The sequence below is a fragment of the Cetorhinus maximus genome, unplaced genomic scaffold, assembly GCF_964194155.1.
Source record: "Cetorhinus maximus unplaced genomic scaffold, sCetMax3.hap1.1 HAP1_SCAFFOLD_418, whole genome shotgun sequence".
Classification (NCBI taxonomy): domain Eukaryota; kingdom Metazoa; phylum Chordata; class Chondrichthyes; order Lamniformes; family Cetorhinidae; genus Cetorhinus; species Cetorhinus maximus.
This window is the reverse complement of record NW_027596364.1, coordinates 315,296-339,481: the sequence shown is the minus strand read 5'-3', so window position 1 is coordinate 339,481 and position 24,186 is coordinate 315,296. Positions and strand designations below refer to the sequence as shown.

Genomic DNA, 24,186 nt, shown 5'->3' with positions numbered 1-24,186 from the left:
TTCCAGATCCTAACCACTCGATTGACCCTGTCTCCACCACACTCTCAGACAGTGCATTCCAGACCCTAACCACTCGATTGACCCTGTCTCCACCACACTCTCAGACAGTGCATTCCAGATCCTAACCACTCGATTGACCCTGTCTCCACCACACTCTCAGACAGTGCATTCCAGATCCTAACCACTCGATTGACCCTGTCTCCACCACACTCTCAGGCAGTGCATTCCAGATGCTAACCACTCGATTGACCCTGTCTCCACCACACTCTCAGACAGTGCATTCCAGACCCTAACCACTCGATTGACCCTGTCTCCACCACACTCTCAGACAGTGCATTCCAGACCCTAACCACTCGATTGACCCTGTCTCCACCACACTCTCAGACAGTGCATTCCAGACCCTAACCACTCGATTGACCCTGTCTACTCCACACTCTCAGACAGTACATTCCAGATCCTAACCACTCGATTGACCCTGTCTCCACCACACTCTCAGACACTACATTCCAGATCCTAACCACTCGATTGACCCTGTCTCCACTACACTCTCAGACAGTGCATTCCAGACCCTAACCACTCGATTGACCCTGTCTCCACCACACTCTCAGACAGTGCATTCCAGATCCTAACCACTCGATTGACCCTGTCTCCACCACACTCTCAGACAGTGCATTCCAGATCCTAACCACTCGATTGACCCTGTCTCCACCACACTCTCAGGCAGTGCATTCCAGATGCTAACCACTCGATTGACCCTGTCTCCACCACACTCTCAGACAGTGCATTCCAGACCCTAACCACTCGATTGACCCTGTCTCCACCACACTCTCAGACAGTGCATTCCAGACCCTAACCACTCGATTGACCCTGTCTCCACCACACTCTCAGACAGTGCATTCCAGACCCTAACCACTCGATTGACCCTGTCTACTCCACACTCTCAGACAGTACATTCCAGATCCTAACCACTCGATTGACCCTGTCTCCACCACACTCTCAGACAGTACATTCCAGATCCTAACCACTCGATTGACCCTGTCTCCACCACACTCTCAGACAGTTCATTCCAGACCCTAACCACTCGATTGACCCTGTCTCCACCACACTCTCAGACAGTACATTCCAGATCCTAACCACTTGATTGACCCTGTCTCCACCACACTCTCAGACAGTGCATTCCAGACCCTAACCACTCAATTGACCCTGTCTCCACCACACTCTCAGACAGTACATTCCAGACCCTAACCACTCGATTGATCCTGTCTCCACCACACTCTCAGACAGTGCATTCCATATCCTAACCACTCGATTGACCCTGTCTCCACCACACTCTCAGACAGTACATTCCAGACCCTAACCACTCGATTGACCCTGTCTCCACCACACTCTCAGACAGTACATTCCAGACCCTAACCACTCGATTGACCCTGTCTCCACCACACTCTCAGACAGTGCATTCCAGATCCTAACCACTCGATTGACCCTGTCTCCACCACACTCTCAGACAGTGCATTCCAGATCCTAACCACTCGATTGACCCTGTCTCCACCACACTCTCAGACAGTGCATTCCAGACCCTAACCACTCGATTGACCCTGTCTCCACCACACTCTCAGACAGTGCATTCCAGATCCTAACCACTCGATTGACCCTGTCTCCACCACACTCTCAGACAGTGCATTCCAGATCCTAACCACTCGATTGACCCTGTCTCCACCACACTCTCAGGCAGTGCATTCCAGATCCTAACCACTCGATTGACCCTGTCTCCACCACACTCGCAGACAGTGCATTCCAGACCCTAACCACTCGATTGACCCTGTCTCCACCACACTCTCAGACAGTACATTCCAGACCCTAACCACTCGATTGACACTGTCTCCACCACACTCGCAGACAGTGCATTCCAGACCCTAACCACTCGATTGACCCTGTCTCCACCACACTCTCAGACAGTACATTCCAGATCCTAACCACTCGATTGACCCTGTTTCCACCGCACTCTCAGACAGTACATTCCAGATCCTAACCACTCGATTGACCCTGTCTCCACCACACTCTCAGACAGTACATTCCAGACCCTAACCACTCGATTGACCCTGCCTCCACCACACTCTCAGACAGTACATTCCAGATCCTAACCACTCGATTGACCCTGTCTCCAACACACTCTCAGACAGTGCATTCCAGATCCTAACCACTCAATTGACCCTGTCTCCACCACACTCTCAGACAGTACATTCCAGATCCTAACCACTCGATTGACCCTGTCTCCAACACACTCTCAGACAGTGCATTCCAGATCCTAACCACTCAATTGACCCTGTCTCCACCACACTCTCAGACAGTACATTCCAGATCCTAACCACTCGATTGACCCTGTCTCCACCACACTCTCAGACAGTACATTCCAGATCCTAACCACTCGATTGACCCTGTCTCCACCACACTCTCAGACAGTACATTCCAGACCCTAACCACTCGATTGACCCTGTCTCCACCACACTCTCAGACAGTGCATTCCAGACCCTAACCACTCGATTGACCCTGTCTCCACCACACTCTCAGACAGTGCATTCCAGACCCTAACCACTCGATTGACCCTGTCTCCACCACACTCTCAGACAGTACATTCCAGATCCTAACCACTCGATTGACCCTATCTCCACCACACTCTCAGACAGTACATTCCAGATCCTAACCACTCGATTGACCCTGTCTCCACCACACTCTCAGACAGTACATTCCAGATCCTAACCACTCGATTGACCCTGTCTCCACTACACTCTCAGACAGTGCATTCCAGATCCTAACCACTCGATTGACCCTGTCTCCACCACACTCTCAGACAGTGCATTCCAGATCCTAACCACTCGATTGACCCTTTCCCCACCACACTCTCAGACAGTGCATTCCAGACCCTAACCACTCGATTGACCCTGTCTCCACCACACTCTCAGACAGTGCATTCCAGACCCTAACCACTCGATTGACCGTCTCCACCACACTCTCAGACAGTGCATTCCAGATCCTAACCACTCGATTGATCTTGTCTCCACCACACTCTCAGACAGTGCATTCCAGATCCTAAGCACTCGATTGACCCTGTCTCCACCACACTCTCAGACAGTGCATTCCAGATCCTAACCACTCGATTGACCCTGTCACCACCACACTCTCAGACAGTGCATTCCAGATCCTAACCACTCGATTGATCCTGCCTCCACCACATTCTCAGACAGTGCATTCCAGATCCTAACCACTCGATTGACCCTGTCTCCACCACACTCTCAGACAGTGCATTCCAGATCCTAACCACTCGATTGATCCTGCCTCCACCACACTCTCAGACAGTGCATTCCATATCCTAACCACTCGATTGACCCTGTCTCCCCCACACTCTCAGACAGTGCATTCCAGATCCTAACCACTCGATTGACCCTGTCTCCACCACACTCTCAGACAGTATATTCCAGACCCTAACCACTCGATTGACCCTGTCTCCACCACACTCTCAGACAGTGCATTCCAGATCCTAACCACTCGATTGACCCTGTCTCCACCACACTCTCAGACAGTACATTCCAAATCCTAACCACTCGATTGACCCTGTCTCCACCACACTCTCAGACAGTGCATTCCAGACCCTAACCACTCGATTGACCCTGTCTCCACCACACTCTCAGACAGTACATTCCAGATCCTAACCACTCGATTGACCCTGTCTCCTTCACACTCTCAGACAGTACATTCCAGACCCTAACCACTCGATTGACCCTGTCTCCACCACACTCTCAGACAGTGCATTCCAGATCCTAACCACTCGATTGACCCTGTCTCCACCACACTCTCAGACAGTACATTCCAGACCCTAACCACTCGATTGACCCTGTCTCCACCACACTCTCAGACAGTGCATTCCAGACCCTAACCACTCGATTGACCCTGTCTCCACCACACTCTCAGACAGTGCATTCCAGATCCTAACCACTCGATTGACCCTGTCTCCACCACACTCTCAGACAGTGCATTCCAGATCCTAACCACTCGATTGACCCTGTCTCCACCACACTCTCAGGCAGTGCATTCCAGATCCTAACCACTCGATTGACCCTGTCTCCACCACACTCTCAGACAGTGCATTCCAGACCCTAACCACTCGATTGACCCTGTCTCCACCACACTCTCAGACAGTGCATTCCAGACCCTAACCACTCGATTGACCCTGTCTCCACCACACTCTCAGACAGTGCATTCCAGACCCTAACCACTCGATTGACCCTGTCTCCACCACACTCTCAGACAGTACATTCCAGATCCTAACCACTCGATTGACCCTGTCTCCACCACACTCTCAGACAGTACATTCCAGATCCTAACCACTCGATTGACCCTGTCTCCACCACACTCTCAGACAGTGCATTCCAGATCCTAACCACTCGATTGACCCTGTCTCCACCACACTCTCAGACAGTGCATTCCAGACCCTAACCACTCGATTGACCCTGTCTCCACCACACTCTCAGACAGTTCATTCCAGATCCTAACCACTCGATTGACCCTGTCTCCACCACACTCTCAGACAGTGCATTCCAGATCCTAACCACTCGATTGACCTTGTCTCCACCACACTCTCAGACAGTGCATTCCAGACCCTAACCACTCGATTGACCCTGTCTCCACCACACTCTCAGACAGTGCATTCCAGACCCTAACCACTCGATTGAACCTGTCTCCACCACACTCTCAGACAGTGCATTCCAGACCCTAACCACTCGATTGACCCTGTCTCCACCACACTCTCAGACAGTACATTCCAGATCCTAACCACTCGATTGACCCTGTCTCCACCACACTCTCAGACATTGCATTCCAGATCCTAACCACTCGATTGACCCTGTCTCCACCACACTCTCAGACAGTACATTCCAGACCCTAACCACTCGATTGACCCTTTCTCCACCACACTCTCAGACAGTACATTCCAGATCCTAACCATTTGCTGAGTTGTAAAGATTTTTTCCATATCACTTTTCCTTCTTTTGCAAATCACTTTAAATCCGTGCCCTCTGTTTCTCTTTCCTTCCAAACCCAGGACATTTATCACCTAGAAGGACAAGGGCAGCAGACGCATGGGAATACCATCACCTACAAGTTCCCCTCCAAGCCATTTAGCATCCTGACTTGGATATATATTGCTGTTCCTTCACTGTCGCTGGGTCAAAATCCTGGAACTCCCTCCCTAACAGCACTGTGTGTGTATCTACCCCACATGGACTGCACCGGTTCAAGAAGGCAGCTCCCACCATCTTCTCAAGGGCAACTAGGGATGGGCAGCAAATGATGCTCATTTCCCTTTACAGAATAGGAAAGAAACTGAAGAGGAAAGCACAGGACCGGGAGACAAGGAGAAAGGAGCAGAGGAGCTGGTCTTGTGCACATCCCCACTATTACTACATTAGATATATCCAGTATTTTTATTAGTTATTAGTACAGTCATTATTAACAATTATTATTTAAACTTGAATAATAAAGTAATTCAGTGTATCAATACAATCTCAGTGCTTGTTTTAATTAATTATATTGGCCTGGCCATAAGCTCCTAATTATGTTTGTGAATTTGCTTGCATGGTGGGGTGGTGAGGGAGAGTGTCTGGGATTCCTGAGTTCCATTAATGGCCACCTTATCACACTGGAGGGGATAGATGGGCGTATTTTTGGAGTCCCACATTGAGAGGATTTTTTACGCAGGGCAGGAGTTTCACAGGGATTCGTATCACAGGAGGAGTTTCACAGGGCGGTGGGGGGTGGGTGTTACTGGGAGGAGTTTCACAGGGCGGTGGGGGGTGGGTGTGACTGGGAGGAGTTTCACAGGGCGGTGGGGGGTGGGTGGCACTGGGAGGAGTTTCACAGGGCGGTGGGGGGTGGGTGTGACTGGGAGGAGTTTCACAGGGCGGTGGGGGGTGTGTGTGACTGGGAGGAGTTTCACAGGGCGGTGGGTGTGACTGGGAGGAGTTTCACAGGACGGTGGGGGGTGTGTGTGACTGGGAGGAGTTTCACAGGGTGGTGGGGGGTGGGTGTGACTGGGAGGGGTTTCACAGGGCGATGGGGGGTGTGTGTGACTGGGAGGAGTTTCACAGGGTGGTGGGGGGTGGGTGTGACTGGGAGGAGTTTCCCAGGGTGGTGGGGGGTGGGTGTGACTGGGAGGAGTTTCACAGGGCGGTGGGGGGTGGGTGTGACTGGGAGGAGTTTCACAGGGCGGTGGGGGGTGGGTGGCACTGGGAGGAGTTTCCCAGGGTGGAAATGCACACGCTGAGTTTTGGAGTTCCACATATAGTGGGAGGAATTTCACAGTTGATGGAGTTTCACCGTTTTCCCTGTTTCAAAGGGAGCTTTCCACAGGGCCTGGGATTTCAGTGTTCAGGATTTTAAGGGGCTGTGTTTCAGATTAGGAATTTCACAGGCGGGGAGAGCTTCAAGGCATGAGCTGTTTCCTAGTGAAAGTAGAGTTACACACAGGTGAAGAGATTCACAGGCAGTGAGTTAATTTTACTGAGGGGGTGGGGTTTGATAAGAGGGGAGCTCGGCAGTGCAGTCAGTATTAGTTTGTGTTGGGATTTAGTTTGACGTACTGTATTATTTTACCGTGCTGTACTAACTAGCCATGGTGTAGTTTGAAGTGCTGCATTAACTTGAGAGGAGATTTTGTGGCGCAGTGGTACCATCCCTGCCTCTGAGTTAGGAGCGGACAGTTCAAGACCCATCATAGGGCTTGATGGACACGGCAAGGCACCTGTTTTTAAGGCAGCTAAACAGGTTGAGCAGAAACCTGAAAAAGCTTCAACATGTGCTAATGGCAGCGATGAGAATGGGAACGATTCCTGATCAGTCATGTGATGGAAAGAAATTTGAAGCACTTACCAGCAATATTCATAGCTCCAGATCACAACATTTTTTAATTCATTCCTGGGATGTGGGCATGGTTGCCCATGTGTTAAAGTGTGTGTTTCCTCAGCAACTCAGAGACTTTGTGGGGCCAATTGGCTGGTGAGGATTCGATTGGTGCCGACAGCATGGGGTTTGATCCATGTTCCAGTTGGGGTGGATCTGGGAGCTGCCTCCTTGTCTTACCTGTGCTGGAGATCATGGTGCTGTGGGTTTGAACTGCTTTTGGGCAGAGAACTGAGAAGAAAAATTATTCTGAGATGTTTCATCAATGTTGGATGCTGCATTCATTTTATGCACTGTATCAGTTGGTGCCCATTAGTACATGTACTCTGTATTTTCTTTGGACACTACAGTCTAAGATAAATTTTGTAACTTGTGTTATCCTTACAAATCTGTATATATCTTAAAGGTATAGTTGTGGGTGAAGGAGTATTGTAATATAGTTCATCTTGTTGAATAAATGTTTTATTCTTTTATTAAAAGTTCATCAGCTGACTCATATGACTGTTCATTAGCCACTCTCCACGTATCTAAACAAACAAATAAAAGTTCGGATCTATCAAGCTGGCTTCCACACTGGGATCAGGCTTGTCCAGGGGTAACCTCAGTGGGGATCAAAACAAACTGGGGGCTATTGCCGGATTTGAAACGTGGACAGCGGGTGATTGGACGTGGAATAATAACTGGTTCAGGATTTATCATGAGAAGGTGGAATTGGAAAACCTTGAACATTGGTTGGATCTATGAATCCTTATAAAATGAGTATGAAGGAGAAGATATGTGGTATGGAGTGTCAGAGTTCCAAAGTTGTTCCTGTGAATAAAAACTCTGAACTGTGGCCCAGTTGAGCAGAGAGCTGATCCAAGTAAAATTACTGATATATCAACCTCAGTCATGGACAATGTGAAAACAGCTGAAGTGCTTGCAAAATTGGAAATCAAGAATTGCCAACAAAAAGAACAAAGTGCAAAATGGCCTGGCAAAGTCAATGACCAGAGACACTGATTTGAAAGTGCTTGCCAGTGCTAATATGCAAAATATAGCAGTTAGAATCCAGGCAAGTGGACAGTTTGCAAAAGACCGTTCTAAACCTGGAATAGAGCGGAGTGATATAGTTCATGGATTATGCAAAAGAATTGAAGTGTTGGAACAAACTATGAAATTCCACAGCGAGAATATAATTGACTTTGTTCAAAAAGAATTGGAAAAGATCAATTCAAAATGGGATTTGGAGAAATTGTAAAAAACGAGTCACAAAAATGCAATGTGAATAGTTAAAGACATAGTTTCGTGCTGTTGTTAAAAGTAGGAGAGCATACCTGGGGAGAGGTTAACGTGTAGTATATAGGATTAACAGACGGGATGTGGTAATGTATGACATGGATGATGATACACCACTGACACGAGTCAGTCATGAATTAGACTCTCACATGAGAGATTGGAATCATGATTATGAGCTATATGCCTACTCTGTAACCTGTTTAGAAGTAGTACAAATAAACAATTGTTAAACAGATATTAAAGTATGTCTACAGCCTGTCAACGAACCAAGTCTCACGCCTGGTGTCCAAGACAGATAAACCCAATCTCAGAACATGGTGGCAGTTCAGAACAGGTGGGTGACAGTGGAAAAGCCAGTATTTGTTGCCCATCCCTAATATCTACACAGACTAATGGAACCATTCACTGCACAAACAGTAATTATTTAAAGTCACTTCAAGCTGGTAATCCAGTCAACAGAATCAGCTCCAAACAGAAAGAAATGACGGTGCTCTACCCTCACCAGGTGACCACATTCGGTAATGCAGGAGAAAATAAATCCGTGGAGTCCCGGTCACAGCCCGCAGGTGGCAGTGTTGCTCCATGCAAAATAGGATTTTGATGTTAAAAAAGTGTTTTTGTCCAAATACCTTCATCAACATCGATACACAGGAACCCTGGAGAGCTATCATCAGACAGTAGTGACTGAAGTTCTGATATCGTCTTTCAGGCAGTAAATGAAGCTGAGTGATCTCATTGAGCATGGAAATAAATTCGAGGGCCTGAATGGCCACCTCCTCTTCTCACTAAATAACAAAGATTCTGAGAAATTACACGGTTAGGAAAAAAATCCTAGATAGTTTGTGGTTTTAGGTTTACTGTTTGACTGACAAGTAGTGTTGTTGCACCAATAAACTATATTTATACAATTTAACAATTTGATCTGTTGTAATTAAAACAAAATACTGCGGATGCTGGAAATCATCTGAAGAAGAGACGTCAACTCTGTTTCTCTCCCCACAGACTGCATCTGGTGGGCACTTTTCCAGCGCTGACTGTTTTTATTACAATTTTAATTTGCTGGTGAAGAGAACAGGGAAACTTGATGTTGCAGTATCACCAGAAGCCACTAGGTGGAGGCGCTGCACGGTATTTTGCAATCTGATTTTATTCCTGTAATACCGTTCTGGGCCAGGCGGTGGTGGTGTTGCACCGTCTAATTTTCCTTTCATCCTCACGTTCTAACTATCCACCAATGTCCCCAGTTATTTAACTATGAGGGAGTTCTTATCCTCTCTGTTAAAAGCAAAATACTGCGGATGCTGAGAATGTGAATCTCCTCTCTGTACTCGGAATACAGGCCCAGCTTTTTGAATCCAGCTCTGCTGACACACATCAAGATCCCAAACTGGGAAATTTCACACTCCCAACCTGGGCTTTTTTGAACATTGTACAGACCGGCAGTGTGGAATTTCCCGATAGGGACTCGGTGTGTGACAGGAACATGGAAGTGGGAAGTCCAGGCTCGTGTTTATATCCCCTCCTATTTTTCTGATCTAATTCTCTTTCAGTTGTGAAGAAAGGTCCTGCCTGAATTGTCTGATCAGCCGAATGTTGCAGCATTTTCTGTTTTTGGTATTGTCGCCAGTCCCAGGTATCCAGCAGCAGGTGGCGATACTGCGCTGTAAAACTTGACTGATCTTTGTACAGCTCAACAGCACCATCATCTGGCAGCAACCGGCACTACAATGAACTGCAAGGGAAAGTTAAACACTGAGAGGAATTTTCACTTTGATCAGCGGTCACAAAACAGGCGTCAGCGGATCAGCGCGTGTTTTACACCAGCATTGCAGCAAACGTCTGATTTCTGCTCTTTAAAACCAAGATTTCCGAACACCCCGTCTCCTTGAAGACGCTAATTTGTGTATTTGAGGTGCTGAATACCCGAGGAATCTTCTCATTTTCAGAATACAATATTAACCTGATTTTTAATATACGTGACAGTGGGAGTGATGAGAAAGGGCTGATGGAGCTGTTGCCGGATGCACACATTTTCCTGAAGAATATTAGAAAACTATCCAAAAATATTTTTATCCTATTACATTTCAGGAACATTGAGAGGAGATAATAATTAGGGAACAGCTTTGAGCATCTCTGCTCTGTCTGCCAGTGTGATCCTCTCAGTTTGAAGGTGGAACATGGCAGCTCAATAAGGAAAGTGTTGCAGCCATCAAGTGTGGAGATGATAGAGGCAGGGTTAAGGCACTGGGTGTGAGCTAGGTGGGGGTGGAGATAGGTGATGTTCTGGAGATATTCATAAATGAAATGAAGGGAAAGTGGGGAAATGAGTGGCAGAGGAACAGAGATGGAAAGGGGCAGATCCTCGGATTGGCCCTTTAGGGTGTGAGGAAGGAGTGTGTCAGTGTTAAACTGAGAGGGAGTGTGGAAAGAGAGTCTCAGCATGAACACTGGGGAAGGGTCAGCTTGAAGTGAGGGGGTCGAAGAGAGAAAAATATAAATTCCCAATTGCCATGGAAATGCAGTATTGTCACCCTTCAATATCTGGATTTCTCTCTCAGGTTTTCATGTTCTGGGTGCAGAGTGAGAAATGGAAACACAGAAAAAAACCCCAGCTACAGACTGGGAAACAGGTGAAGAGATGGAGGGTGGGACTGGGTGGTTTGACTGACTGAAGCAGGGAGTAAATGAAGGAAGGAGACACACAATATGTTTAATTTACATTTTATTTTAATCCTATGACGTTTATATTTGTATTGGTTTTATTTACAGTCTGATTGGGATTTTACAATTTGGAGATTAAATGACACGTTAAGTCACAACCTGTTGTCAATGGTGGTTTCTAACCTCCAACCCCTGACCTCTGCGCCTGACCCTAATCACGGGGTCAAGTCATTGTGACGTCAACGACGGTCCCACCCCTGAGGCCCCGCCCCTTTTCCAGATCCGGATCAGAACCGGAGCAGATTCTCAGGAACTGGTTTCCATCCCAGGTCCAGAAGAAAGGATAAAGTTTCTCAGTGAATTTATTCCCAGTGAAGCTGTGGAGATGGGACTTGGTGTCCGCGCTGTAAAATGAAACTGTCCCAGACTCAAAACTGAGATAAACTCCCACCTTCCCGGGGATCTGACCGACAGGGAGACGGGATCCAGGAGAGGAGTTTATATTAAACTGATCCCCAAACCGCCCAATGGTCCAGAATCCAGTCTCCGGGCTCAGACTGACCCAGTCCCTCTCCACAGACTCTGCGGCTACTCCCAGACTCCAGCCCCGATTCCCCTTCACCTCCACCTCCCAGTAATGTCTCCCCGATGTGAATCCCTCTGATCCCAGGGCACAGGACCAGTCTGTAAACCTCTTCCCGGTGTCAGGGAGACTCCTCCGGGTCCCGGTCCGTCTCAAACTCTTCAGATCCTCAGACACCTCGAGCCCGGGATTCGCTGTTTCCACATCCAGGGTCACAGAGACTGGGAGAGAAAAGCAGAGAATTAGAGACTCACTGGGGATCGGGGGAGAGACTCACTGGGGATCGGGGGAGAGACTCACTGGGGATCGGGGGAGAGACTCACTGGGGATCGGGGGAGAGACTCGCTGGGGATCGGGGGAGAGACTCACTGGGGATCGGGGGAGAGACTCACTGGGGATCGGAGGAGAGACTCGCTGGGGATCGGGGAAGAGACTCACTGGGGATCGGGGGAGAGACTTTCATCGATTTGACCATTTTTGATTTGTTTTCCTGTTGCTCAACATGAAAAAGAGCCGCCCTGAGGGGAGGAAATGAGAATCTGACAACAGCAGAAAACACTGGGACTTCCACAGAGGGAGGTCACTGCTTCTGGAAATATCAAACATTACACCCACCCTCCTCAGCTCTGTGGGATTGTGTGGGGATAGAAATAAGAAAATGAACAAAAGCTGGAACTGGAGCCTCAATGTTAAAATAAATCCTGTTCCCAGTTTAATGCATCACAAAAGGGATTTACAATATCTGGGATTCAAACACCCACCACGCTGCTGAGCAGATTACTGATTGAGGAAACTCACTCTGTCGGATGGGGGGTATGAGTGTGTCTGTGCGTCGACAAATATTTCTGCAGATCGATGTGCGCTATTTGTGTGTGTGACAGGCGTGTGACTGTGAGTATGGGACTATTTTTATGTGTGTATAAGAATGGTTGCCCCTGTGTGTGATTATGGTATGAAAATTACCCACAAATTACTCCAGCAAATTCCCCACAGGCATGGAGATATTTTACAGAACAGATGGGAAAGTGTTTTGATGGATGGGAAACTGACACCAGTACTGGGGACAGAGGAAGCTGTACCATTGGAACAGCCTTCACCTGAACTGCACTGGGACCAGGCTCCTGGTGAATTGTACAAATAGTGCTGCAGTGAGAGCTTTGGAGATCTTGTGACACAGCGGGCAGTGCTCCTGCCTCTGAGCCAGAAGCTCCAGGTTCAAGCCGCACTCCAGGACTTGATGCCAAGGAATGTGTGTTCGTAACACAACTGAAAAGGTTGAGGATCAACTTGTAAATCCTGTGAATGGCAGGTGGTAAAAGTGGGAACGATTCTATGCGATAGAATTAAAATTGGAGCCTTGACCATCACTATTTATAGTTCCAGGATATAACATGAATGGAGAAGTGTATGTTGCCATAGTGACTCAGCCTCCTTGGCTGGATGAACGATGTGGGTCAGGTTGGTGTGAACAGCACGGTGATCAATCGTCGTTCCGGTGGGATGGATTTGGGACCTGTCTCCTTACCCTACGCGTGGTGGAGATTGCGGTGCTTTGGGTCAGACCTGCCTTTGGGCAGAGAACTGAAGAAGAAGGAGACTGAGAGCTTTAAACTAAATAGTGTCGGTGGCTGTGTTCACAAAAGTTTAAAAGGAAGGACAAGGCAATAGTGCCGAGTAATGCTAACAAGATTGTGACAGGAAGGGACAGAGTGCACGAACATAAGAACTAGGAGCAGTGGGTAATTCAGCCCCTCAAGCCTGCCCTGCCATTCATTAGGATCATGGCTGATCTCCTTTCGGCCTCAACTCCAATTTCCCGCCCTCTCCCCATAAGCTTTGAATTAATTACCATCTCCTCCTTAAATTTAATCAGCGTCCCGGCATCCACTGCACTCTGAGGCAGTGACTTCCACAGATTCACGACCCTTTGAGAAAAGTAATTCCTCCTCATCTCTGATTTAAATCTACCACCCCTTAGCCTAAAACTGTGGCCTCTTATTCTAGAATGCCCCACAAGGGGAAACATCCGCTCCATGTCTACTTTGTCTATCCCCTTTAGCATCTTATATACCTCAATTAGATCTCCTCTCATCCTTCTAAATTCTAGCGAGTATAGGCCTAAATTGCTCAATCTCTCCTCATAAGACAAGCCCCACATCTCTGGAATCAATCTAGTGAACCTCCTCTGAACCGCCTCCAGTACAACTACATCCTTCCTCAAGTAAGGGGACCAAAACTGTGCACAGCACTCCAGGTGCGGTCTCACCAATGCCTTGTACAGTTGCAACAACACATCCCTATTTTTATACTCTTTTCCTTTAGCAATAAATGCCAAAATTTCACTTGTCTTCCCTATTACCTGCTGTACCTGCATACTAGCTTTCAGCAATTCATGCACGAGGACCTCCAGATCCCTCTGCACTGAAGCAATCTGAAGTTTCTATCCATATAAATAATAAATCGGATTTTTATTCTTCTGACAAAAATGGATAACCTCACACTTATTCACGTTCAACTGCATCTGCCAAATTTTGGCACATTCACCTAACCTGTCCATATCCTTTGGTAAATTTCTTATTTCTTCATTGCAACTTACTTTCCCACCTATTTTGGTGTCATCTGCAAACATAACAGTGCAACAGCAAATAAGGTCAGAGGAGGGAAAATTGTAAAAAGTACAAAATGATCTTTATCAGAATGCACACAGCTTTCATAAGGAGATGGATCAATTCATAACATAAATAGGAATAAATGAGTGTGATATGATCTCCATTACAGAGACATGGCTGCAAAGTTACTCCGGCTGGGACCTAAATATGCAAGGATGTATAACATTTTGGAGGAACAGGAAGTAAGGAATGGAGGTGGGTAGCTCTGATAATAAAGGATGAGATCAGTGCAGTCGTGAGAAATGACTTTCGTTTAGAGAATCAAAATATAGCATTAGTTTGGGTGGAGATTAGAAATAGTAAAGGAAAGAAGTCACTAGTGGAATGCTTCTGTCCTCCTGAAAGTAGCTACACTATAAGATAGAGTATCAGTCAATAAATAATGGAGACCTGTAAGAAAGAGATGGCAATAAACGTGGGAAATATTCATCTTCAAATATATTGAACAAATCAAACTGGCAATGGTAGACTGAGGCATGAGTTTCTGCTGAATTTGAGAATGTTTCTTTGAACAATATGTTCTGGACCCAACTAGGGCACAGGCTATTTTAGACATGGTAATAAGTGTTTATACAGGGTTAATTAATGACCTGATAGTAAAGGATCAATTTGGTAAGAGTGATCGTCACATGATAGAATTTCACATTCAAGGTGAGAAGACAATTAAAGACAATTACAAGGTTATGAAGACAGAGTTAGCTAAGGTGAAACAGGAAAATAGGTTAAAAGGTTAGACAGCAGAGAAGCAGTGGCAGATATTTAAGGATATATTTCAAAACTCTCAAGAAGCTATTATTCTATTGAGAAAGAAAGAGTACATGGAAAGGATACACTGTTCGTGGATAACAATGGAAGTTCAGGATGATATGAAATTGAAAGAAAAGATGTACAATGCTGCAAAGATTAGTGGTAGCCCAGAATATTGGGATTTTTTTAGAAACCAGAAAAGGATGACAACAATGGTAATAAAAAGGGACAAATTAGAGTGTGAGAGAAAACTAGCAAGGAATATGAAAACAAACAGTGAAAGCTTCTACAATGATATAAAAAGGGAGAGAGTAGCTAAAGTGAGAGTTGTTCCCTTAGAGGGTGAGACTGGCAAAGAAGGAAATAGCAGAGACTTTGAACATGTATTTTGTATCATTCTTCACAGTAGAAGACAAAAAAGTATCCCAAGAATAGCAGAAAACCCAGGGTGGGCGATGGGGGGGAGGGAGCTAGGAACTTAAAACAATCACAATCACTAGAGACAAGGTACTAGGAAAACTATTGGGACTGAAAAGTTGACAGTTCCCCTGGACCTAAGGCCTGCACCCTAGCATTTTAAAGGAAGTAGCTGCAGAGATAGTGGATGCATTGACTGTAATCTTCCAAAATTTCCATGATTGTGGAAAGGTCCCAGTGGATTGGAAAACTACAAATGTCACATCACCATTCAAGGATGGAGGGTGACAGAAAGCAAGAGACTGTAGGCCAGTTAGTCCAACGTCTCTCATTGGGAAAGTGCCAGAATCCATTATTAAGGAGGTAGATGCAGGGCATTTAGAAAATGATCACACAATCAGGCAGAGTCAACATGGTTTTGTGAAAAGGAAAATGTGTTAAACAAATCTACTGGAGTACATTGGAGGTGTAACAAGAGAAACCAGTAGAAATAGTACATTTGGATTTCCAAAAAATATTTGACAAGGTGCACAAATTTAGAGCACATGGCATTGCTCATGATATATTAGAATGGATAGAGGATTAGCTCACTAACACAAAACAGAGAGCTGGGATGAATGGGTCACTTTCAGGTTGGCAAACTGTAACTAATGGAGAATCACAGGGATCAGTGTTATGGCCTCAAATATTTATGATCTACGTTAATGACTTGTATGAAGTGACTGACTGCATTGTCGCCAAATTTGCTGATGCTACAAGGATAAGGAGGAAAACAAGTTGTGAGGAGGATACAAGGTATGCAAATTGACATATGGAGAGATTGAGTGTAAAAATATGGCAGATGGAGTACAATGTGGAAAATATAAGGTCACCCTCTTTGACAGGAAGAATGGAAAAGTAAAATATTATTCACATGGAGAGGCACTGCACAATGTTGCAGCACAGAGGGATCTGAGTGTCCTTGTACATGAATCAGAAAAAGTTAGCATGCGAGTACAGCAAGAAATTAAGAAGGCAAATGGAATGTTGGTCTTTAGTAAAGGGGATTGGAGTATAAAAATATGGAAATCTGGCTACAATTCGACAGGACATTGATGACACTGCACCTGAAGTACTGTGTAAAGTTTTGGTCTCATTACTTAATAAATAATATATTTATATTGGAAGCAGTTCCAAAATGTTTACTAAGCTGATTCCTGGGATGAAGGGGTTGTCTTATGAGGAAACCTTGAGCAGGTTGGGTCGATACCCTTGTAGTTTAGAAAAATCTGAGTTGAAGTTATTGGAAAGTATCACATTCTAATGGGATTGGAAAGGGTCGATGCTGAGAGGATGTTTCCCCTCATGCGGAAATCTAGAACCAGCTCGCAGGGTTTAAAAATAAGGGGTCTCCCATTTAAAATGGAGATGAGGAGGAATTTCTTCTGGATTGGATGCATCCCAGGTTACTGATGGAAGAAAAGGTGGAAATTGTGGATCCTCTGCCCACAATCTTCCAATCCTCCTTGGATCTACAGGAGGTACCAGAGGACTGCAGGATTGCAAATGTTACGCATTGTTTTAAAAACGGGAGGAGGGGTAAAGCCAACAATTACAGGCCAGTCAATCCATCATCGGATGCGGGGAAACTTGTAGAGACAAATATCTGAGAGAGAATGATTTGGCCTTTGTAAAAGTATGCGATTAAAAATAAAATACATAAACACACAAATAAATAATAAAGTCAGTATGGATTTGGTAAAGGCAAACATCTTGATTGTGTTCTTGATGAAGTAGTGAAGAGGTTTGATGAGGGGAGTGCGATCGATGTGTTTAACGACTTACAGAAGGCATTTCACAATGTCTCACATGAGACTTGGCAGCAATATTAAAACTCATGGAATTAAAAGGAATGGATGTAAATTTGACTAAGAGACGGAAAGCAGAAAATAGCGGTGAACAATTGTTTTTCAGACCGGAGAGTTGTGTTCTCCAGGAGTCGGTATTAGGATCATTGATCTTTTTGCTATATATGCTAATAAACTGAACTTGGGGTATTCAGGGTCCAATTTAAAAGTTTGAAGATGATTGAAAACTCACAAATGTAGGAAACAATGAAAAGGATAGTAACAGGCTTCAGGAAGACAGGGATAGACAGTGAAATGGGCAGACACAGGGCAAATGAAATTTAACACATGTTAGGTGATACATTTTGGTCGGAAAAATGAGATCAGACAATATGAACAAAGTGGTACAATTTTAAAGGAGGTGCAGGAACTAAGAGACCTGGGTGTATATACTCAAATCTTTAAAGGTGCCGGGGAACGTTGAGATGACTGTTAATAAAAACTTGGCTTTACTATTCGAGGAATAGAGTGAAAAACAAGCAGATTGTTTTAAAATTTAATGAGCCACTGGTTAGGCCTCAGCTGAAGCACTGTGTTCCATTCTGGACATCACTCTTTAGGAAGGATGTCAAGGCATTGGAGAGGGTGCAGAGGAGACTGACGAGAATGTTCCAATAATGAGGGCCTTCAGTTATATGGACAGATGGAGAAACTGAGGTTGTTCTCCTTTTCAGGGAAGGTTAAGTGGAGATTAGATAGAAGTGCTCAAAATCATGAATGCTTTTGATAGAGTAAATGAGGAGAAAATGATTCTGAGGGGAGAAGGTTTGGTAACCAGATGACCTGATTTAAGGTGATTGACAGAAGAAGCAGAGGCGATATGAGGAAATATTTTACTTTTACGCAGCGAGTTGTGACCTGGAATGCACTGTTTGAAAATATAGTGGAAACAGATTCAACAGGAACATTGCAAAAAGAATTGGATTAAATACTTGCAGGGAAAGGTTTATAGGACTATGGGGATGATGGAACTGTATAAAACGCTGGTTAGGCCACAGCTGAAATTTTGTGCACAGTTATGGTCACCACGTTACAGGAAGAACATAATTACTCTGGAGAGAGTGCAGAGGAGATTTACAAGATTGTTGCCAGGGCTTGAAAACTGCAGCTACGATGAGAGATTGGATAGGTTAGGATTGCTTTCCTTAGAATAGAGGAGGATAAGGGGTGACCTAATTTGAGGTGTACAAAATTATGAGGGGCCTAGATAGTGTAGACAGGAAAGACTTGAAAGACTAGAGCTGAGGGATCAATTACCAGGGGGCATAGATTTAAGGTGATTAGCAGAAACATTAGAAGGGACATGAGGAAAAACTTTTTCACCCAGAGGGTGATGAGCATCTGGAATTCACTGCCTAAGTTGGTGGTTGAGGCTGAAATGCTCAACTCATTTAAAATGTATCTGGATCTGCATCTGAAGTGCTGTAACCTGCAAGGTTATGGACCAGATGCTGGAAGGTGGGATGATGATGAGCGGCTAGTTTTTTTTCTCTTTTTTGGTTGGCACAGATAGGATGGGCTGAATGGCCTCTTTTTGCACTGAAACTTTTCTATGGTTCTAAGGGAAAGAGGAGGGAAGTGGATAATTGGATAGTTCTACCAAAGAGACATCACAGGAACAATGGGCCGAATGATCTCCTCCTTCTGCGTGACAACTTTTTATGGTCACAAAATATAAACATTTTTATTAAGACTCATTCTGTATCTTCCTAACAGCTTTGTGCGTGTACCTACGCCACAAGGACCTCAGTGGTTCAAGAAGGCAGCTCACCACCGCCTTCTCAAGGGCAATTAGGGATAAGCAATATATGCTGGCCTAGCCAGCGACACCCACATCCCCATGAATGAATGAACTAAAACATTTCTGAGACTAGCTTTATGTTCCCAATTTGTTCATTGAACTTAAATTCCACCAGCGAGCACGGTGGGATTTGAACCCATGTCCCCACAGCATTAGAATGGGCTTGAGGAGTATTGTCTCACGAAATGGACCACGACACTAACACCTCCCACAGCTGCTGCTGTTGTACTTAGATTTCCAGAAGGCATTTCACAAGATGAGACTACATGGTGTCGAGGGTAACATACTAGACTAGAACTGAGGCATGCAGTTTAAAAATAAGGGGTCTCCCATTTACGACAGACATCTCATCTCAAGAGAGCAGTGGAGGCAGGGTCATTCAATATTTTTAAGGCAGAGGTAGATAGATTCTTGACGAACAAGGGATTCAAAGGGGGTAGACAGGAATGTAGAGTTGAGGCCATAAGGACCGAAATCAGATCAGCCATTATCTTATTGAATGGCAAAGCAGTTTCGATGGGCCAAATGGCCTACTCCTGCTCCTAATTCGTATGTTAGTATATATGTAATTTCCAGCCTCATTTTACATTCCTGGTCCATCTCTAACTCTTCCCTTCTCTCCCTTGACTTCTCTGTCTCCATTTCTGGGAATAAGATATCCACTAATATTCACGACAAGCTCATTGACTCCCACAGCTAACTTGATTACACTCCCTCAAACCCTGTTTGCTTTACGACTCTACTCCAGTCACCCATTTACTCCATCTCCATCACATCTGTTTGGACCTTGAGTGCTAGGACTCCCGATTTGTCTGCCTTTTTCCTCAGCCAAGGACTCTCCCCACCATGGTTGACATGATCCTCCACCATGTCCGATCTACTTCACACTTCACAGGAGATGCAACACCTGCCATTTCACCTCCTTTATTCTCATCATCCAAGGCTCCAGACACTCCTTCCAAGTGAAAGTGATTTATGTCTGCTTCTTGACTGAATACTGTCCACAAACATGACCCCGAGCTTCCTGCCGCTTGACATTTTGCTCCCACTCTGACCTTTCCATCCGCGGCCTCCTGCAGTGTTGTAATTTATCTCAAGAGAAGCTTGAGGAACAGCAGCTTATCATTCGACTCAGCACTCTGCAGCCTTCTCACCTCAACACTGAATTCAACAATTTTAGATTAGATCCTCTGCCTACATTTTGTTTTAGGTTCTCATTCTCCGGTGTGTTTTTTACATTTCTTTCTTTATTCCATTACTTTTCAGTCAGACCGCTGCTATCCAGCCATCCACACATCATCCAGCCACAGATTTCGATCCTTTACTTTATCCACTACCACTCCCTTTGGCTTTTGTACTCTGAAACTTTTCATCATTTAATCTCTGCTGTCCTCCACCCTGTCACAAACCTTGCCTTTTGACATTGCTAAGCCCCAAACCGCCCCTTTTGGCTTTCTTTACATTCCTAATTTTATTCAGCTCTGAATCATTGATCTGAAATGTTAACACTGCTCTTTTCTCCAAAGATGCGAGGGGGACTGAAAGCCCTGCCATTGCTACCAAACTCCCTGTCCCACGAAGCCCCTCCAGCCATCACTGACCTGTCTGCCGGGGTCCATCCTTGATCCTAGGCCTCAGGCTGGTGTCGTATTGGCAGCAGCCATCGCCCCTCTGACTGGCCGTCAGCACTCAGCGAGTGTGATTCCGCCCCCATGGTCCTTGATCTGGGGGAAGGCCCGCTGCTGTCTTGTCAAATGTCTGAGTGGCTTTTGATGTGACTGGCCTTCCCTAAAAGAGGCAGCACCAGGCTCTCCCTGACATTCCACCCAGCGGCTGAGACCCCCGTCACCTCCATTAAATACCACCCACTATCCAAGATATTTGTATACATAATGATTCAAATTATAGGATATAAATCAGGATAAAGGAAATTATCTGAGTTTTACCAGGGTTAATGGCATCCAGCATTTCTCCTCACATTGGACAAGGGAAAGGTCCGTTGAATTTTTCGATGGACAGGACATCATCTGCTAGTGACAGCTCTTTATATTCATTGCAAATCCTGTCGGTATTAAACAGTTGATTACAAATTGACCATAAACACTTGCCTGAGTAATTTTACCAACTTGCACTGAGTTTCGCTAAAGTTCATGTCCTACCTCCTCTTCTGAGATGCTTCCTCCTGAAATAAACAAAACACAAATCTGAGTTGACCGAGATTGACTGTCCATATCCAGAAAGCAGGAATGACACTCACATTGTTACAAGCTGCTGAGAATTGTCAATTCCCATTGCTGCAGACATAGAAGAGAAGGAAGATGCTACACAAAGAATATCGGAGCACAGGAGAAAGTATAAAAAAGTTTACAAGAACTGATAGGGTTCAAGTAACAGCAAAGATTGATCCACTTTACTCTAGAAAAGAGAAGACCTGATAGAGATCTTTAAAATTATGAAAGGGGTCGATTCGATCGATTCAGTGAAGATGTTTCCATGAGATGGGAGTCCAAAAATAGGGGCTTTAAATATGATATAGTTACAAATAAAACCAATGAGGAGTTCAGGAGAAACTTCTTCACCAGGAAAGTGATGAGAATGCGGAACTCACTGTCTCACCGAGCCATCGGGTGGAATTTAACGTGGGTATTGATGGTCTCGTCCACCAGCTACTGAGCTGGCAAGGACCCCACGCCACCTGCTTTTGGGAAGACCTGTCACATTAAATGGCAATCAGGCTCTTCATTGGGCAGCGGTGGGCCTTCCCTGGGATGAAGAAATGTCGGGATAAACGTCCCGCCTACTGAGAGCTGCCGGCCAATCAGAGGCTGGCTCCTCTTCATTGCTCAGAAACACCACTGGGGAGGGACCTGATCCACAGGCGAGTGATGGATGGAATGGGGTCACGGGTTCGGAGTCGCCGGCAAGAGCGGAGTGGGGGAGCTTGGCTGCATCTGCAGTGGGATAGCTCTCAGTGACCCCTACCCACCACACGATGTTGGGACCCTCAGTCAGGCACTGAGTGCTTTTGAACGTGGGACCCCCCTGAGAAACACAGCAGCAACCCGGACAGGATTTATTTATTGAGCTTCCCTCATGGTGAGTTCCCTGCCTGCTGCTGGGTGAATACCAGCGGCAGTGAGACCAGACCTTTAAGTGAACACTAATTGTCCACTTCAGGGGCTCAACAGGCAGTGGGAAGGCAGTTCACCAGCCTTCCTGGTATGGACTTAAGGAGGTCAGAGGCTGAACGGGGGCAGGGTACCCACCCATCATCCACCCCCCTCCTATCCCTCCCATCACCAAACTCGCCTCAGTGGGAGCACATTAAATTCCGCCCACTGAGGCAAACATTGCAGATATATTTAAGCGGAAGCTCGATAAGCACATGAGGGGGAAAGGAGCAGAAGGATATATTGACAGGGGGAATGAAGTAGGATGGGAGGAGGCTCGTGTGGATCATGCTGTGACTGTGCACTTTCACTGAACTAAACTGAAATATAATCCCTCACCTTCAGAAATATCACTCCGTCCTTTTGTTCCAACAGTTTTTCCAACTGTGAGAGTTTCTCCTGAATAGAATTTAAATTCTCCTGAATTTCACGAAGGTTTCCCTCCATTGTTTTCAGAATTTTTCCCTCTTCTTCCCTGAGATCTCGGATTAAACGCTGCTCCTTCTCAGTGAGAATCTGGTGCATTTTAGTGAACTCGGATGCGATGTGGGTCTGCAGACTGCTCGACTGTTCCTAGAAGAGGAAACGTTAAAAATAATATTTTTATGTAATACAAACAACAAAATAATGAATTAAATTTGGAAGCTCAGCACAGGGAGACTTTACTCTAATTTGGGAAATTTTCTGTTTCTGCCGCTGCTCCATTTCTAGAACCGCCGATTTCTTCTGTGTGAGAGAATCGAAGGAAGATTTCACCCGATCCTGGGATTGGGAGAGAAAATCAGAAAATAAAAGTGTGAGACCATGAAAATGTGATCAAATAATCAGGTGATCAAATCTGTTCCCTTTTACCTTGTAGATTCCAACAGCTTCTTTAATCGGCAGGAAGCGGTGCTCTCTGTGTTCCCGCGAATCTCTACAAATCACACAGATCAATTTCTTGTCAGTTTCACAAAACAGCTTCAGTTCTTCCTCATGTTCCTCACAGTGAAATTTACTTTCTTTCTCTTTCGGATTTACCTTTAATTTTCGAGCTTTTTCAGCCAAATTCGCTAAGGCCCGATTTATTCTGAGGTTTCTTTCCGGAAACTCCTCTCTACATTCCGGGCAGGAATTTATCTCCTTTTCCCAACACTGGGTGATACAGGAGCGGCAGAAGTTGTGTCCACACTCCAGTGAAACCGGATCGGTGAAGAAATCAAGACAAATGGGACAAATTGCCTCCTCAGTCCAACTCTCCTCCGGCTGTCTGGAAGCCATGTTCACACTCAGCACTTCCTGATTCAAACCACTTTCAGTTTCAATGTTCCTGCGCTGCTCCTGAACACATTCAGTTCGGTAATTCCCTCAGGACTTTCACTGCAATACACAGGAATTATTAAGATAAAAGCAAAACACTGCGGATGCTGGAAATCTGAAGCAAAAACAAAAATCACTGTCAAAACTCAGCAGGTCTGACAACATCTGTGGAGAGGAAGTCAGAGGTAACGTTTCTCGAGTCCAGATGACTCGAGTCTGGACTCGAAACGTTAACTCTGTCTTTCTGTCCACACATGCTGCCAGAACTGCTGAGTTTTTCCAGCAATTTTTGTTTTTGTCTCAAGGAATTATTGTTATTTGCTGCTCCAGGTCCCGCCCACTCTGAGACCTAAAGACAAAACCCAGAGCAGAATGAAGAATAAACAGGGAATAATTGAACCCAGGCGATGAGAGCGAAGGACCGATGGTAGTTGGGGGTGGGTGGAGAGAGGATGGGAGGAAGTGGGGATTTTGTCCTGTGAGTGACTGGCAGATGCTGCTCTCCTTCATATACTTCTGTCTCAAAGCAGCACCAGGCATGGATGACCAAGGTGTGTTTTACTTTATGGGAAACACAAACTGAAACATATTGTCCAGCTCCTCCTGACCTCTCCCTTTAAATCCACGATGATTCTCTCAATCGTCACTTTGGTGGTCTCACCATTTAACTGAAGTCCCTCATCCCTGGTCGCATTCTGGTAAATCTGCCCTTGCAACATCCCTT

General features: G+C 45.6%; 1 pseudogene across 1 annotated transcript; it reads right to left on the bottom strand.

Moving 5' to 3' along the window:
* Nucleotides 1–10,954: 10,954 nt before the first annotated feature.
* LOC144673646 (zinc-binding protein A33-like) lies at nt 10,955–23,769 on the bottom strand (annotated as a pseudogene). The gene is made up of 6 exons (XR_013574399.1): nt 23,016–23,769; nt 22,830–22,925; nt 22,503–22,736; nt 21,153–21,175; nt 20,940–21,055; nt 10,955–11,694 (listed from the first exon to the last, which is right to left on the bottom strand). The product of XR_013574399.1 is annotated as a zinc-binding protein A33-like (transcript).
* Nucleotides 23,770–24,186: the final 417 nt, after the last annotated feature.